A 17,096-nucleotide genomic window follows, 5' to 3' on the forward strand; every position below is an offset into this window, starting at 1 on the left:
AGAAGAGAGATGTCTGGGCTACACACTGCACTCACCTGCTGCAGCCAGGGGGGCAGTTTGAGGGCAGCCCAATACTGACCTGGTGCCCCGGGTGTTTCTGTAGAGGGAAATACAGCCGAAGGCGCATAGGCAGCCTGATCTGCCCTCCCTCCACTCCGACGCCCTGCTCTCAGCATCTGGGAGTGGTCATTTAAGGCACTCTGCTCCCTGCTAGTGGTGAAGGTGAGCGCTTAAGGATCACACCCAGGAATGAGCTCGCTAAGCCCAGGTGCCCAGGGGAGCCATGTGGAGACCTCGGGGCTGGTGGCTGTGGAGGGGCAGAGGACGAGGAAGGCTCCTTTGGGGGTGGGCAACTCTATTGTACTAGAGCCATGCATGTAGCAGAAGCAGAGGCCGTGATGCCATGAGGTGACAAATCAGCAAGTGAGCACACTGGGGCGTTCCCATCTCACAGTCAGTCCTGGAGCGGGAGGAGGAGGAGACGCAAGCCCCTTGCTGTTCCCTTCACAGTGTTATGCCTGTCAGTCCTGACACTCAAACTGAAGCCAGCTAGGGTGAAATAGCATCCAAGTACTGCTCACCTTGAATTCTTTAGTTGGTTGGAAATCTCTGACATGTTCTTTTATTATTCGACCTGCATCCCCTCTTTATTGTCTATGGTTTTTTTTGGTTTTTTCCCCCTTTCCGCCCCTAGTTTCCCGTTTTCAGCCCACGTTATTGTGAGAAGACTGAAGCAAAGTAGGCATTAAGCGCAGTCTGGCTTATCACTACGTTATCAGCTCACCTCTCCATTGAGCACAGCCACACACCATCCACCTGTCTTCCCTTTTTTCCCTGACATATTTGAAAAAACCCTTTGTAATCGTCTCCACATTTTCTTACCATTTTGCCTCGGCTTGGGGCGGCTCTAGCAACCAGCTAAACAAGCAGGTGGGCCTAGGGCGGCAAAATATCATGGGGCAGCATAATGCTGGTGCCCCAGCTCATACCTCAAGCAGTGTCCTGGGCTGGATCCTGAGGCCGCGCCGGGGCGGTAACCAGCCTTGTTGTTCTGGTGCTAGGGTGCTGGTGGGCAAGGGAGCCGGTTACAGTGGGGGAAGCGGTGTCCCACCGTCTCACCCACTTCGCGGCGCAGCAGCCACCCCACCCTCAGGCGGGAGCCAGTAGCGCGGCCCTGCGCGGGTGCAGAAGAATGGGCTTCCCGCTTGTGCTGCCACTGCAAGCCTAGGAGCGGCCCATCCTCTGCAAGCCAGGGCACAGGGGCCGTGCTAATCCGGCTCCCGGCTGGCAGGGTTGGGGGGGGTGGCCGCCTGACCACGGAACAGTGGCGCAAAACAACTGAGGAGAAGCGGCCTGTCCCTCTGCAGCCAGGGAAGGCCGTGCTCCGGCTCTGCCTGAGGATCGGGGGCGCTTGAACCATGGAAGAGTGGTGGAGCCCGGTAGTGTTGGCCCTTCCTGGCTGCAGAGGACGGGCTACTCTTTCGCTTGTCCCACGACTCTCCGTGGTAGCAATCCGCCACCCCCACCATCCCGTCGGCTTCGTCCCCACTCTACCTCCTCCCCCCGGTGCCGCCTCCTGCCAGGAAGGGGAGAGCGGAGCAAAGCAGCAGCCCAGGCTGAGCGCCAGCCTCATTCTCAGGCCAGAGAAGACCAGGATAAGCAGGCGCTGGGATCCAGCAGCAGCCCCATACCCCTGCCCTGGAAGTGGCAGTGATGGAGAGATGAATCCACACTCGAGCCAGATCCACAGCAAGGTAAGAGTTGGGCTCGGTGGGGGTCCCTGGACCCTGGGAGCGTCTGCGCTGCTGGTAGCCGCCAGAGGTGCTGCCTAGCTTCGACCAGCCCGTCACATCACTCCATGCCTGCCAGTCTCCTTCTGCTCCCCTTGCAGGGATGTGGAGCGACCTGACAAGAGAGTGGGCAGCATCTGTCCTAGCAAGGCCCAAGCAAACCTCTTCCTGGCTCCTCTCCAGCCCCAGAGCTCTCTCCATGCAATGCCCCCTTTGGCTCTCCACCTGGGCGGCCTCCAGTGCTGGGAAAACGCCAGCGGGGCTGGGCCAGTGGTGTATCCAGAGCGTGGGGAGCTCTCACCCCAATGACTAGCGCCTACCGACTACGGCAATGCAGAGTGCAAAGTAGGAGCGTGAACGTGAAAAAATATCATTCACCTTGTGACAACAGTCACTCAAATCACGATATGCTGTGTGTACTGTGCTGCCCCTATCAAGCGCCATTTGCACTAATTTCCATTTCGCATACGTAATGCGGGACAAAAACAAAATGACGTTCGGAGCTTTGCTTAACTGGCAACCCAAGAGCAGAACAGCAGAAAAAGAATAGAAAACTATCTCGTAGTTCAAAAAGATTTTTTAAAAAGTCGAACAATCAAGGAAGAAAGCTTAAGGCAATGCAGAAAGTATTATTCATCAACTGAATGAAGACTATTGAACCAAGATTACCTTTTATCAACTGATAAGATGAACAACAATCTGACCAAAGATTATCTTCGCTAACTGATAAGAACGAACAATTACAATCCATCCAAAATTTACCACTTTCAGCTGAAGAGTCCAGAAATGAGAAGCTAGTTATGCCAAAATCTAAAACTGAGAAGACAATTATTGGGAAGTGGAGATACTGACATTAGGATCGAGATCCCAAGTATCACAACCGGCAATAATTTACGATATAATGCCGAATATTAGTATGTGAAAAGGTCCTTCAAAACTAGAATCCTACATTTGAATATCCATTAATGAGTCGAATCGTCGGATTCTATGCCATCCCAGTCTAGAAGAAAAAAAAAGAAAAATGGGGAACAAATTAGTAAGATTATAGTGGTTAGTGTATTCACAGGACCAAAGAGTAGCTTTTCTTGTTTTTGCTGTCAAACTGTTCTGTAACTCGACATTCTTCTGGCAACTGCAGTTTAATGACTGCAAAAATGCCATCAGCATTTGAAAGACATGAAACATCAAAAAATCATTTACGGTCATTGACAATTGGATTGAGCTGTAAACAGATTACGTTCCGGTACACATTGATGCAGTACAGCAATGTCAACTAAATTCAGAAATTCTACTTGGCAAGCGGTGTTGGAATGTTTACTGGATACATTATTTCCTAGCCGAACAGTGCCTCGCATTCTGTGATCCTTGGATATTTATATGAGAATAAAATGGAAATTTCTTAAAATTGGTTGAGTTATTGTCAAAATTTGATAATGTTATGGCTGAGCGTACGAAGAGTGAAAGATGGAGAGATTCACACTTCATTATTTGGGTAAAAATACACAAAATGAGATAATAGAATTAATTCTAATGGAGTGCGTAATGAAAATTATCGAATTTGAAACATGCCAAATATTATTGTTATAATTATGTACTCAAGATCTGAGCAAAACCAAGCAAATGTCAATAGTTTTACAATTTCTGAAAATTGGGTGAAAATTTGGAACATTTTCTAGAATTTATATCAGTGAACGAAATACTGGGAAAGCCTAACGATGTAATTCTACAGAAGATTGGAACGCTATGAATACCTTTAGAAAATATTCATGGCCAAGGGTACAACAATGGCCCAAACATGCAAGGACGACATGCAGGTGTACAGCAAAGAATACTGATATTCAAACAATCGAGCTTTTTCATTCCTTGCCATGTGCATTTAGTCAATCTGGTTTGTCAGTTATGCCGCCATCACTAAAATGTTGTTTAATATTTTACCACAGTGCAAGCAATTTACAACTTTTTAGTGCTTCACCACACCGTTGGCAGTCTTGAAGAGCATCTTGACAAAAACTACTCACACTTAACCTCTAAGTCAAACAGGATGGGAAAGCAAGAATAGACGCTATAGACCATTCCAATATTCATCAGGAAGATTTACGATGCACTATTCGAAATAAGCCAGGACTTGTCATATGATCCTTCATTTCGACATGAAGCTGAAACTTGGCTCAGAAAATAATGCAGTTTCAATTTCACGTTGCATGGTTATTTGCATAATATTCTAAATCAAATTAATTTGACTAGCAAAGTTATGCACTACATAACCATAGACATATCCGAGTCAAAGACCATTTTGAATAAAACGCTGGAATATTAAAAAAATACTGTTCAGATGAAGGATTTGTAGAAACTGTAAGAAGCAACAACAATAGCAGAGGATCTTGATTTTGAACCGCTTTGCATCTCAACAATTCATTCGTCTTCGGAAAAAAAACAAGACAGTTTTGTTATGAGGTTCATGATGTCCTATTCTCGATCTAAATGAAAGGTTAAAGTTGAATGTTTCTATTGTATTCTGGATGTAGCTATAACTTCCATTGAAGAAAGATTTTGTCAGTTGTGTGGTCAATGTGAAACTTGGAATTTTTATACTATACTGAAATATTAAAAATCAGTTTTCCAAGAAAAGACCTATGAAGCACTGCCAGACCTACATTTAGCACTGATAATGTTGCTGACATTGATGCAATAGAATTGTATGATGAATTAATAGCTTTATATGAGCTAATAAGTCCTAAAACTTCTCCTCTAAAAGTATTAGAATTTATAGCAAGAAATGATTTTTTCACTCCAAACACTACTATAGCATTCTCATTCTTATTAACATTACCAGTATCAGTGGTTGCTGGTGAGTGCAGTTTCTCAAAACTGAATTACTGAAAAATTATTTGAGGTCCACCATGTCTCAAAATCATATGTCAGGACTTCAATTGAAAGTAGTATTCAAAAAAATTAGATTCACTGACTTATTAAAAGTACTATGCAAGTAATAAACCAGAAAAATTCAGTTCATATAAATTCTTGTAATTTATGAGAAACTGGAAGACACTAATGTTTTTCATACAGTGTATAGCTGACTCAAATTGTTTGTAATGTGTTTTTGTTAAAATTAATGTTAAAATTACACTAGTAAGGAATTGTTTTATTTCACTAACTACAAATTTCTCTGTTTTAATTGTTTTTTAATTTTAAACAGTCAAACACAACTGCAAAGTGAAATGTGTAAAAGCCAAAAAAAAAGCGTGGAGCTGGGGGCGAGCCAAAAATTTTTTTGCTTGGAGCAGCAAAAACCTAGAGCCGGCCTGCTCGACTTGCCTGATTTCTCCTACACTTCACGCTGTAGACTTCCTGTCATTTTCATTTCTGTATCACAGGTGCCGACTTTCCAATGTGCCAGGGGTAATCAACCCTGGCTCTGCCCCAGACTCCATCCCCACCCCACCCTTCCCCCAAGGCCCCGCCCCTGCTCTGTCCTCTTCCCACCCCACGCCTGTTCCCAAGCCCCCGCCCCATCCTGCTTTCCTGAACCCACTCCACCCCCCTACTCGCCTCTTCCCACCTTCCTACCCCTCCCCCGAGCACGTTGCACCTGGCCCCTCCCTCCTTTCACCACCATAGACTTCTGCACGTGGTGAAACAGCTGATACGCAGTCGGAGGGAGGCGCCAGGGAGAGAGGGGAAGCAATGATCGCAGGGCACACCACAAGCAGGAGTGCTGGGGGAAGAGGGAGCTGGATAGGGGGACTACCCAGCACCACCACTTTTTCCCTGTGGTGCTCCAGCCCCAGAGCACCCATGGAGTCGGCGCCTATGTCTTGTTTGGATCCATTTTGGGTTTTAGGTAGCTAAAAAGCTCCTTGTGCAGCCACAGGTGGCCTCCTGTGGCTCTTATTTCTTTCCTTGGCATTGAATAAATTGATGTTAAGCCTCTACTATTTCATCTTTAAGACTGCTAACCCCCTTTGACTCCTTTTCTTCCTAACTGTTTTTACCCTGGGAGCTTGCCTACCATTTTCTCGAGTCAGCTGAAATCACCCTTTCTGAAGTCCAGTGTTTGTGTTTTGCTATGTTCCATGTCCTCCTTCCCTTAGGGTCTTAAATTCTGTCAGATCATAGAATCACGGCTCACAGACTCATACGACTGGAGGGGATCTTGAGAGGTCATCTAGTCCAGTCCCCTACTCATGGCAGGACTATATTATTCAGACCATCCCTGAAGGTGTTGTCCACCTGCTCTAAAATCCCAGTGATGGAGATTCCACAACCTCCCTGGGCAATTATATTCCAGTGCTTAACACTCTGGCAGTTAGGAAGTTTTTCCTAATGTCCAACCTAAACCGCCCTTGCTGCATTTAAGCCTCTTGCTTTTGTCTATACTCAGGCAGGTCTACACTGCGACTTAAATCGGTTTAATGGCCGATATACCGATTTAACGCTGTATCCGTTCACACTGACGTCGTCATTAATATCGAGTTAAACGGCTCCTTAAATCGATTTCGGAACTCCTCCCAAACGAGAGGAGTAGCGCTAAAATTCGATAGTGATAACTCGGATTAGGGTTCATGTGGACGGAAATCGACGTTATTGCTCTGGCGGCATCCCAGAGTGCAGCACATGACCAGATCTGGAGCACTCGAAGCCGATGCAGCGGTGCAGGTAAAAGCAGGAAAGCCGCAAAATCGCAAAACTTATCTGCAATGACATTTCCTGCTTGCCCAGCTGGAGCTCTATCAGCACGGCTGGCGATGCAGTTTGAAATCGAAAAAGAGCTCACATAGACCGTACGGAGGTATACTAGGTCCTGATCGGCTGCTATGGGGAGACAAATCTGTTGTATCAGCTCTCGTTACAGAACACGAAATGCCAAAGCGTTTGAATAAAAACTCCAGGATACACAGCGCTGTGTGACAAGCGTAACGGGAAGCCAGAGACTCAAATGTGACGCTCATGAAGGAGGGAGGGGACTGAGGACTCCAGCTATCCACAGTCCACAGCAGTCTCTGAAATTATTGCATTCTTGGCTGAGCTCCCATTGTCTGTAGGTTCAAAACAGTGTCTGGCGTGGTTCAGGGAACAGCTCTCAGTTTATTTCCCACACCACGTGAAAAAAAAAGGGAAAGATTGCTGTGCTATGGCGTTTGCTCAATGCACTCCGCAAAAAAGGCCGCCAAGGGTTGTCTGCTGCCTTCAAAAGGGAGGGTGAGCCTGTACCCAGCACCAACCGGGCAGTGTTTTCTGCCCATAGCACTGTGTGCTCTCAACACGGAAGTGGGGAACTATGGGATAGCGATGTAAAAGTTGCTTAGGCTGCATGTATGGTGGTTATAGGATGTTGAGATTTGAGACTAATCGTGGCCTGGATTCTGTTTCTGAAAGTCACTAACTTGCTGTGTGTTGTTGGGCAACTCATTTGAACTTTCTGTGTGGGTCTCAGTTTTGCCATTTATATTGTGGGATTAATATTACTTACCCACATTTTGTAAAGCACTTTAAAATCTTGATGTGAAAGGTATTAAGTGGTTGTTTCTTCTGAAATTACATTCTGTGCCTGTTTTTCTTTAACAGCATTCCAACTTCTCCAAATAGAGACTTTCCTACTTTATTTTGAAACAGCCTTAGTTGCTGCAAACTGAGGAAGTATTTACAGTTTCTGATAGTTATATGGACTGTTTATTCTAAACTACCTGTACTGACATTTCATCTAAACTATGCATACCACATCATGTACCAGTAATCATCTTGTTACAGTGCTAATCTGCTAAGAATTGGAAAATCAACATGGCCATAATAAACCATCGATTTTAGAGGAATACACATATATCAGTTGTATGCATTTTACAGAGATTATAATTTTTATTGTTGTTGAAATGGGACATTGGGGACAGTCTCATAATTCATTATCAAGTTGTATTTGACCTATAAAGTAGTGGTTCAGTTTACATTGCTGTAAATTATTTCTGTAATTACAAGGATGTATAAAACGCATTGTTGCCACTAAGTGATTTTTTCTTTCTCTAGTTCCAGGATAGCTGCTTCAAATTATTGTATGGGTAGAATAGAGAGTAGGAAAGGTGAGGATTCTGGTAAGTGTGTGTGCTGTGTTAATGATGACATTTACATACATTATAGACTAATGTCAGTGGGAGTTAGCTTGTTACATGAAAAACTATTACTGTAACTTCCCTGGTTTTCTGAGCAGCTGGTCTACCTTATTGATTTCTTCAGAAGACAGCAAATTACTTATCCCACTCAGTAACTTCATTTGTTGCTCTTACTTAGTTTTGTGCATTACTAGTCTTTGTTGTTGTTTGTTTTTTGAACATTTTTGCAGCAAAGGGCAGGGCTGTCTCTAGGTTTTTTGCTGCCACAAGCAAAAACGTTTTTGGCCCCCCGCCCCCCCGTGCCTTTTTTGGCTTTTACACATGTTTGCACTTTGCAGTTTTGTTTTGACTGTTTAAAATTTTTTAAAAATGAACAATTGTAGTTAGTAATGAGAATTTGTAGTTAGTGAAATAAAACAATTTCCTATTAGTGTAATTTTAACATTTAATTTTAACAAAAACACAATTACAAACAATTTGAGTTCAGCTATACACTGTAATGAAAAACATTAGTGTCTTCCAGTTTCTCATAAATTACAAGAATTTATATGAACTGAATTTTTCTGGTTTTTATACTTGCATAGTCTTTTAATAAGTCAGTGAAATCTAATTTTTTTGCAATACTACTTTCAATTGAAGTCCTGACATATGATTTTGAGACATGGTGGACCTCAAATAATTTTTCAGTAATTTCAGTTTTGAGAAACTGCACTCACCAGCAACCACTGATACTGGTAATGTTAAAAGAATGAGGAATGCTATAGTAGTGTTTGGAGTGAAAAAATCATTTCTTGCTATAAATTCTAATACTTTTAGAGGAGAAGTTTTAGGACTTATTAGCTCATATAAAGCTATTAATTCATCATACAATTCTATTGCATCAATGTCAGCAACATTATCAGTGCTAAATGTAGGTCTTGGCAGTGCTTCATGAGGTCTTCTTCTTTGGAAAACTGATTTTTAATATTTCCAGTATAGTATAAAAATTCCAAAGTTTCACAATGACCACACAACTGACAAAATCTTTCTTCAATGGAAGTTATAGCTACATCCAGAATACAATAGAAACATTCAACTTTAAACCTTTCATTTAGATCGAGAATAGGACATCATGAACCTCATAACAAAACTGTCTTGTTTTTTTCCGAAGACGAATGAATTGTTGAGATGCAAACGTCGGTTCAAAATCAAGATCCTCTGCTATTGTTGTTGCTTCTTTGACAGTTTCTACAAATCCTTCATCTGAACAGTATTTTTTTAAATATTCCAGCGTTTTATTCAAAATGGTCTTTGACTCGGATATGTCTATGGTTATGTAGTGCATAACTTTGCTAGTCAAATTAATTTGATTTAGAATATTATGCCAAATAACCATGCAACGTGAAAATTGAAACTGCATTATTTTCTGAGCCAATGTTTCAGCTTCATGTCGAAATGAAGGATCATATGACAAGTCCTGGCTTATTTCGAATAGTGCATCGTAAATCTCTCCTGATGAATATTGGAATGGTCTAATAGCGTCTATCTTGCTTTCCCATCCTGTTTGACTTAGAGGTTTAAGTGTGAGTTTTTGTTCAAGATGCTCTTCAAGACTGCCCAACGGTGTGTGGAAGCACTAAAAAAGTTGTAAATTGCTTGCACTGTGGTAAAATATTAAACAACATCTTTAGATGATTTGGCGGCATCACTGACAACCAGATTGACTAAATGCACATGGCAAGGAATGAAAAAGCTCGATTGTTTGAATTCAGTATTCTTTGCTGTACACCTGCATGTCGTCCTTGCATGTTTGGGCCATTGTTGTACCCTTGGCCATGCATATTTTCTAAAGGTATTCCATAGCGTTCCAATCTCTGTAGAATTACATCTGTGAGGGCTTTCCCAGTAGTTTCGTTCACTGATATAAATTCTAGAAAATGTTCACAAATTTTCACCAATTTTCAGAAATTGTAAAACTATTGACATTTGCTTGGTTTTGCTCAGATCTTGAGTACAATCAATTATAACAATAATATTTGGCATGTTTCAAATTCGATAAAATTTCATTACGCACTCCATTAGAAATTAATTCTATTATCTCATTTTGTGTATTTTTACCCAAATAATGAGTGTGAATCTCTCCATCTTTCACTCTTCGTACATGCTCAGCCATAACATTATCAAATTTTGCCAATAACTCAACCAATTTTAAGAAATTTCCATTGTTATTCTCATATAAAATATCCAAGGATCCACAGAATGCGAGGCACTGTTCGGCTAGGAAATTAATGATTGCCAGTAAACATTCCAACACCGCTTGCCAAGTAGAATTTCTGAATTTAGTTGACATTGCTGTACTGCATCAATTGTTGTACCGGAACGTAATCTGTTTGACAGCTCAATCCAATTTGTCAATGACCGTAAATGATTTTTTGATGTTTCATGTTCTTTCAAATGCTGATGCAAATTTTGCCAGTCATTAAAACCTGCAGTTGCCAGAAGAATGTCCGAGTTACAGAACAGTTTGCAGCAAAAACAAAAAACTACATCTTTGGTCTGTGAATACACTAACCACTACTAATCTACTAATTTGTTCCCCATTTTTCTTTTTTTTTCTTCAGACTGGATGGCATAAATCGACGATTCGACTCATTAAATGGATATTCAAATGTAGGATCTAGTTTTGAAGGACCTTTTTCACAATAATAATTCGCATTATATCAGTAATTATTGCCGGTTGTATACTTGGATCCGATCCTATGTCAGTATCTCCACCTTCCAATAATTGTTCTTCAGTTTTAGATTTGGATAACAGCTCTTCATTTCTGGACTCTTCAGCTGAAGTGGTAAATCTTTGGATGGATTGTAATTGTTCGTCTTTATCAGTTAGCGAAGATAATCTTTGGTCAGATTGTTGTTCATCTTTATCAGTTGATAAAGGTAATCTTTGGTTCAATCAGTCTTCATCAGTTGATGAATAATCACCTTCAATGCATTGCTTAGAGCTTTCTCCTTGATTGTCGACTTTTTAAAAATACTTTTTTGAACTACGAGATAGTTTTTCTAATTCTTTTTGCTGTTTCTCTCTTGGTTGCCAGTAAGCAGCCCCGGAAAGTCATTTTTGTTTTTGTCCCGGCATTACGATGCGAAATGGAAATTAGTGCAAATGGCGCTGATAGGGCAGCACAGTACACACACATAATCGTGATTTGAGTGACTGTGTCACAACGTGACATGATATTTTTCACGTCACGCTCCTATTGCACTACTGCACTTGCCGTAGGTAAGGCGCTAGTCATTGGGGTGAGAGCTCCCCACGAGCTCGGATACACACTGGCCCCAGCCCCGCTGGCGTTTTCCCAGCACTGAGGCCGCCCAGGTGGGAGCCCAAGGGGCATGCAATGGAGAGAGCTCTGGGGCTGGAGGAGCCAAGGAAGAGGTGCTGGGCTTGCTAGACAGATGCTGCCCATCTCTGTCAGGTCGCTCACTCCCTGCAGGAGGGGAGGCAGAAGGAGACTGCAGGCACTGGAGTGATGTGAGGGGCTGGGGAAGGAGGCAGCAGCCTCTGGGGCTCCAGCAGGCAGACGCTCCCCAGGGGTCCCAGGGACCCTCCCGCCCAGCCCAACTCTTACCTTGCTGTGGATCTGGCTCGAGGTGGATTCATCTCCCATCACTGCCACTTCCAGGGCCAGGGGTTGGGGCTGCTGCTGGATCCCAGCCCTGCTTATCCTTGGTCTTCTCTTTGGCCTGAGAATGAGCTGGGCTCAGCCTGGGCTGCTGCTTTGCTCCGCTCTCCCCTTCCCTGGCAGGAGGCGGCACAGAGGGGAGGAGGAGGTAGAGGTGGGGACAAGCCGAGGGTGTGGGGGGTGGCTGCTGACCACGGGAGAGTGGTGGGGACAAGCCGAGAAGGAGTAGCCCGTCCTCTGCAGCCAGGGAAGGGCCACACTACCGGCTCCCACCACTCTTCCATGGTCAGCGCCCCCCCGATCCCTCAGGCAGAGCCGGTAGCACGGCCCTCCCCTGGCTGCAGAGGACAGGCCGCTTCTCCTCAGCTTGTTTGCGCCACTGTCCCGTGGTCAGCGGCCACCCCCCCAACCCTGCCAGGCGGGAGCCGGTAGCACGGCCCTGCCCTGGCTGCAGAGGATGGGCCGCTCCTAGGCTTGCAGTGGCAGGCACAAGCTGAGGAGAAGCAGCCCATTCTCTGCACCCGCGGCAGGGCCGCGCTACTGGCTCCCGCCTGAGGGGTGGGGGGTGGCTGCTGCCCGCGGGAGAGCGGTGGGGACACGCTCCCCACTTAACCGGCTCCCTGCCCCACAGCACCCAGCAGCAGAACAACAAGCTGGTTACCGCCCCCCGGCGCGCTCAGGATCCAGCCCAGGACACTGCTTGAGGTATGAGCTGGGGCACCAGCATTATGCTGCCCCATATATTTTGCCGCCCTAGGCACCTGCTTGTTTAGCTGGTGCCTAGAGCCGCCCCCGAAGCCGAGGCAAAGAATGGTAAGAAATGTTGGAGACGATACAAAGGGTTTTTTCAAATATGTCAGAGAAAAAAGGAAGATCAGGGATGGTGTGTGGCTGCTGCTCAATGGAGAGGGTGAGCTGATAACGGAAGATGATAAGGCAGAGCTGCTTAATGCCTACTTTGCTTCAGTCTTCTCACAATAACGTGGCTGAACGACTAGCGAAGACACCATAGACAATAAAGAGGAAGGGATGCAGGTCGGAATAAGTAAAGAACATGTCAGAGATCTTCCAACCAACTTAAATGAATTCAAGTGAGCAGGTACTGGATGCTATTCACCCTAGTCTGGCTCAGTTTGAGTGTCAGGACTGACAGGGCATAACCATGTGAAAGGGAACAGCAAGGGGCTTGCGTCTCCCTCCTCCTCCCGCTCCCAGGACTGACTGTGAGATGGGAACGCCCCAGGTGTGCTCACTTGCTGATTTGTCACCTCATGGCATCACAGGCCTCTGCTTCTGCTACATGCATGGCTCTAGCTACAAATAGGTTGCACCCCCAAAGGAGCCTTCCTCGTCCCTCTGCCCCTCCCACCAGCCACAGCCCCGAGGCTGCTCCACATGGCTCCCCTGGGCACCTGGGCTAGCGAGCTCTTCCTGGGTGTGACTCTTAAGCGGCTCACCTTCACCACTAGCAGGGAGCAGAGTGCCTTAAATGACCCACTCCCAGCTGCTGGAGGAGCAGGGGTCCGAGTGGAGGGAGGGCAGATCAGGCTGCCTATGCGCCTTCGGCTGGATTATTTCCCTTACAGAAACACCCGGGGCACCAGTCAGGGATTGGGCTGCCCCTCAAACTGCCCCCTGGCCTGCAGCAGGGAGTGCAGTGTGTAGCCCAGAACGGACCAGCTCTGTTGCAAGGGGATTAGCCCTATTAACACAGCCTTCCTTGAGGCTACCCAAGCAAACTGCTCTGAGTGGGGCAGCACAGTGTGTGAGACAGGAAGGAGAGAGGTGAATGAAGGGGAAAGGGAGGCCCTATCCTTGCAGCCATCCTGGGCATGTATTGGTGGGGCCCTAACATTAGTGGCAGGTACCAGAGGCTGGGGGAGGCTCTGCCTTCCCAAACAGCCAGGCGTGGCCCTGCCCATGTTCCGCCCCCAGGCTCCCCCCTTCCTGCCTGCACTGCGTGTGGCTTAGTGTAGTTTCAGTCCCCCTGTGGGGTGGCCCGGCTCTGGAGCTGGGGGGGTGCTATCCTGGGGCAGAGGACAGTGGCTGTGGTGGGGAGGGTGCATGGAAGGGGTGGGGCCTTGGGCAGAAGGGGTGGGGTTGGGGGCTAGCTTCCCCAAGCCTGCAGTTCATGTGCCGCCCATGGGCCCTCATGTGCAAAGTGAAACAGGCTTTGCTCACAGGCTAGCTGGGTACAGTTAAAGAAAAGAGACATAATGAATGTGCTGCACTGACTCATGATCCGTCTGCAGGATGGAGCTCTGTGTGCGACAGGAATTAGCATGGGTGACCCTCCCAGAGCTGTACCTCTAGTGGAGACCTGCAAACAGAACACCTTTATCAAGCCCGTCAGGCTGGGAAGACAGGCGTGGGCCAGTATTTTCCAGAGCGAGTATCCATCGCGGATATGAGGGGGAAGGTGCCTGGACAGCCTCCTCCCATTGCATAGGCCAGCGTCAGTCAGGATTGGCCCTGGCAGTGGACCCTACTGGGGAGAAGGCCGTGGTGTAGAAAGCAGCGCCTGGTGCTGCATGAGGAAATACACCTGAGCCAATTCCATGCAGCACCTCAGCACTGCCTGCCGGAGGGGGCCCTACCACACTGTGACTCAGACCTGCCCCGTCCCCAGCAAACACTGAGGCAGGCAATGGCAGTGACCCGGGGGGAGGGCAGCAGGGTTTCCAGGTGTCCAGTTTTGGACCAGAACACCCAGTCAAAAAGGGACCCTTATGGCTCCGGTCAGCACTGCTGACCAGGCCATTAAAAGTCCAGTTGGCAGTGCAGTGGGGCTAAGGCGGGCTCCCTACCTGCCCTGGCTCTGTGCAGCTCCCTGGAAGCAGCCAGCATGTTCCTGCAGCCCTATGGCACAGGGGCAATCAGGGAAGCTTGGCACACTGCCCCTACCCCCAGTGCTGGCTCTGCAGTTCCCATTGGTCGGGAACCACGGCCAATGGGAGTTCTGGGAGCGGTGTCTGTGGGCGCAGGCAGCACACACCGCATAGAGTCATCTGGCTGTGCCTTCGCCTAGAGGCCAGACATAGCTGCCACTTTTGGGAGCAGTGTGGAGCCAGGGCAGGCAGGGAGCCTGCCTTAGGCCCGCTGCACTGCTGGCCGGAAGCTGCCTGAGGTAAGTGCCATCTGGCCAGATGCCCCCTGCCACAGGTCCGAACCCCCTCCCACACCCAAACTCCCTCCCAGAGCTCACATCCCCTCCTGCACCCCAATAACCTCCCCCAGCCCTGAGCCCCCTCCCGCACTCCACATCCCTTTCCCCCAGAGTCCCCTCCTGCACCCCAAATCCCTCATCCTTGGTGTCACCCCAGAGCTGCATCCCCCGCCTGAGTCCTCACTCTGGAGAGGTTCGGAGTACAGGAGGGGGTGTGGGCTCTGGGATGGGGCCTGGGATGAGGGGTTTGGGGAGCAGGAGGGGGCTCAGGGCTGCGGCCGGGCATTTGGGTGTTGGAGGTTTGTGGGGGTGCAGGCTCCAGGAAAGAGTTTGGGTGTGGGAGGGGACTCTGGGCTGGGCAGGGAGTTGGGGTGTGGGAGAGGGTTCAGTGTGTGTGGTTCAGGCAGTGCTTATTGCAGCTCCCAAGACGTGGCCACCAGGTCCCTGCAGTGCAACCCCTAGGTGCATGGCTGGCCAGCGAGGCTTGTGCGCTGCCCTCGTGCCCACAGGCACCATTCCTGCAGCTCCCATTGGTCACGGTTCCTGGCCAATTGGAGCTGTGGAGCCAGCACTAGTGGCGGGGGCAACACACAGAGCTTCCCTGGCTACTCATGCACCCAGGGGCCACAAGGACCTGGCGGCTGCTTCCAGGAGCCACACGGAGCTAGGGCAGGCAGGGAGCTTGCTTTAGCCCTGGGCCCCCGCTGGAGAGCAAAGAGGCTGACCTGCTGGTCTGGAGAGGAGAATGGTGCAGTCAGGATCCCAGAGGGGGTTCACCCCCTGCACAGCCGGAGGCAGGGCGAGGCACATTGCAAGCTGCTTTCCAAAGAAGTCAGAGCTTCAGATGGCTGCTGAGTGGTCAGATTCTCCGAGGGCCAGCAGAGTGGGGAAGCCAAGAGGAAATGGTGAAAAGAGCTGGCAAGCAGCAGCCGCAGCTGCATGTGTAAACTCCTCATCAGTGGGGACTGAGAACACCGTGTGCTGAGTCGAGCGAAGGAGTCACTGCAAGACGTGCTCTGTCACGTTGCTGGTTGGTATCTCTTGTTTGTACGCTGGCAATGCCCGGGGCCACAGGCAGGACGCCTGACCCCATTCCAGGGTGAGATCTGTGCACCAGACAGCCCAATCTAGAGTGAGCTCATCACTTCTGCTCCAATCGCTGTCCTAGGTGAGGGGGTGAGAGCTACAGAAAGGGGCCCTGCAAACCCTCATCCAGCCGGGAGAGAATTCCCCGAGTGTCAGCACTGCAGAGACAGCCATAAGCCTGCCCTCCAAGGACACCCTGCAAATTGCAGCCTAAGGGACATGCTGGGGGGGGGATGGAGAATGCAACACTGCGGAGAGTCCACGAGGCAGTCAGGAGACACTCCTGGGGGCCAACCTAAGTTACACTAGGGGCCCGTCCAACCCCCAGAGTTTCCCAGGATTGGGAGCATGGAACCGTGGCTTAAAGTAACCATAGCCCTTGCCCCTGGGCTGCGGCGCCTCCTCCAGGCGCTGCTCGGGATCTCAGCCTAGGCCTAGAAGGTACGACAGGGTATGAAGCAGACCAAGGTGGTACCTGGAGGAAAAGGTAAAAAGAAACACAAGCCTGTTTTGCATACTGGGCTGGGAGATGAGACAAAGTAGCCTCTTCCTGGATCTTGGTGGCAGGTTCCCCTGGCACAGTGGAATGCCCATGACATTTCTTGGAGAGGCCCAGGATTCAAATACCTTTGCTGCCATTGACAAGACCACAGACCTTGTCCTCAGAGTCTATCAGCATCTCCTGTTGCTCCTTTCTTTATCATTCTTTGTTCCAGACTGTGATAAGTGCAAGGACCATCTGGTTCTGGGACCCCATATATGCCCTATACAGAGAGATCATAGCAGTGCGGGCAGTTCTCCAGGACAGCAAGCAGATCCATGCCAGCATCTATGATAGTGTATGGGAGACATGCACCATGCCAGGAGGGAGGAAGCCATTCTCACTGCAGTACCCAGCTGGAACAGCTGCTTAGTACCACTCTGTCCACCAAGGGATAGGCATTTGGTGTCACTGTATTGTGCTCCAGGAACTCTTTGCACCCGCAAAGGCTGTTATGAAATATATCCCAAGACTTCTTAGGGGTCCTGGAGCTACCCTAGTGTGCAGGGCTGCTTTGTCAGCCACACCGCTGGGCTCTGACACACAAGCAGCTGCTGCCCTGTTCCATGGAACGCCGGTCTAAGGAACATCATAGAACTGCAGTAAGTTCTGAGGGGAGAGGGAGACGGGGCCTGATGTGCAGGGAGAAGCAGCAATATATTCTCCAATGCTTTCCCCAGCCACATTGAGCGAGACTAGCCCATGGTCAATGTAGGTGCGTTGATGCAGGCAGAGAGGAGTTTATGG

This window comes from Chelonoidis abingdonii, chromosome 10, assembly GCF_003597395.2.
Source record: "Chelonoidis abingdonii isolate Lonesome George chromosome 10, CheloAbing_2.0, whole genome shotgun sequence".
NCBI classification, from domain to species: Eukaryota; Metazoa; Chordata; order Testudines; family Testudinidae; genus Chelonoidis; species Chelonoidis abingdonii.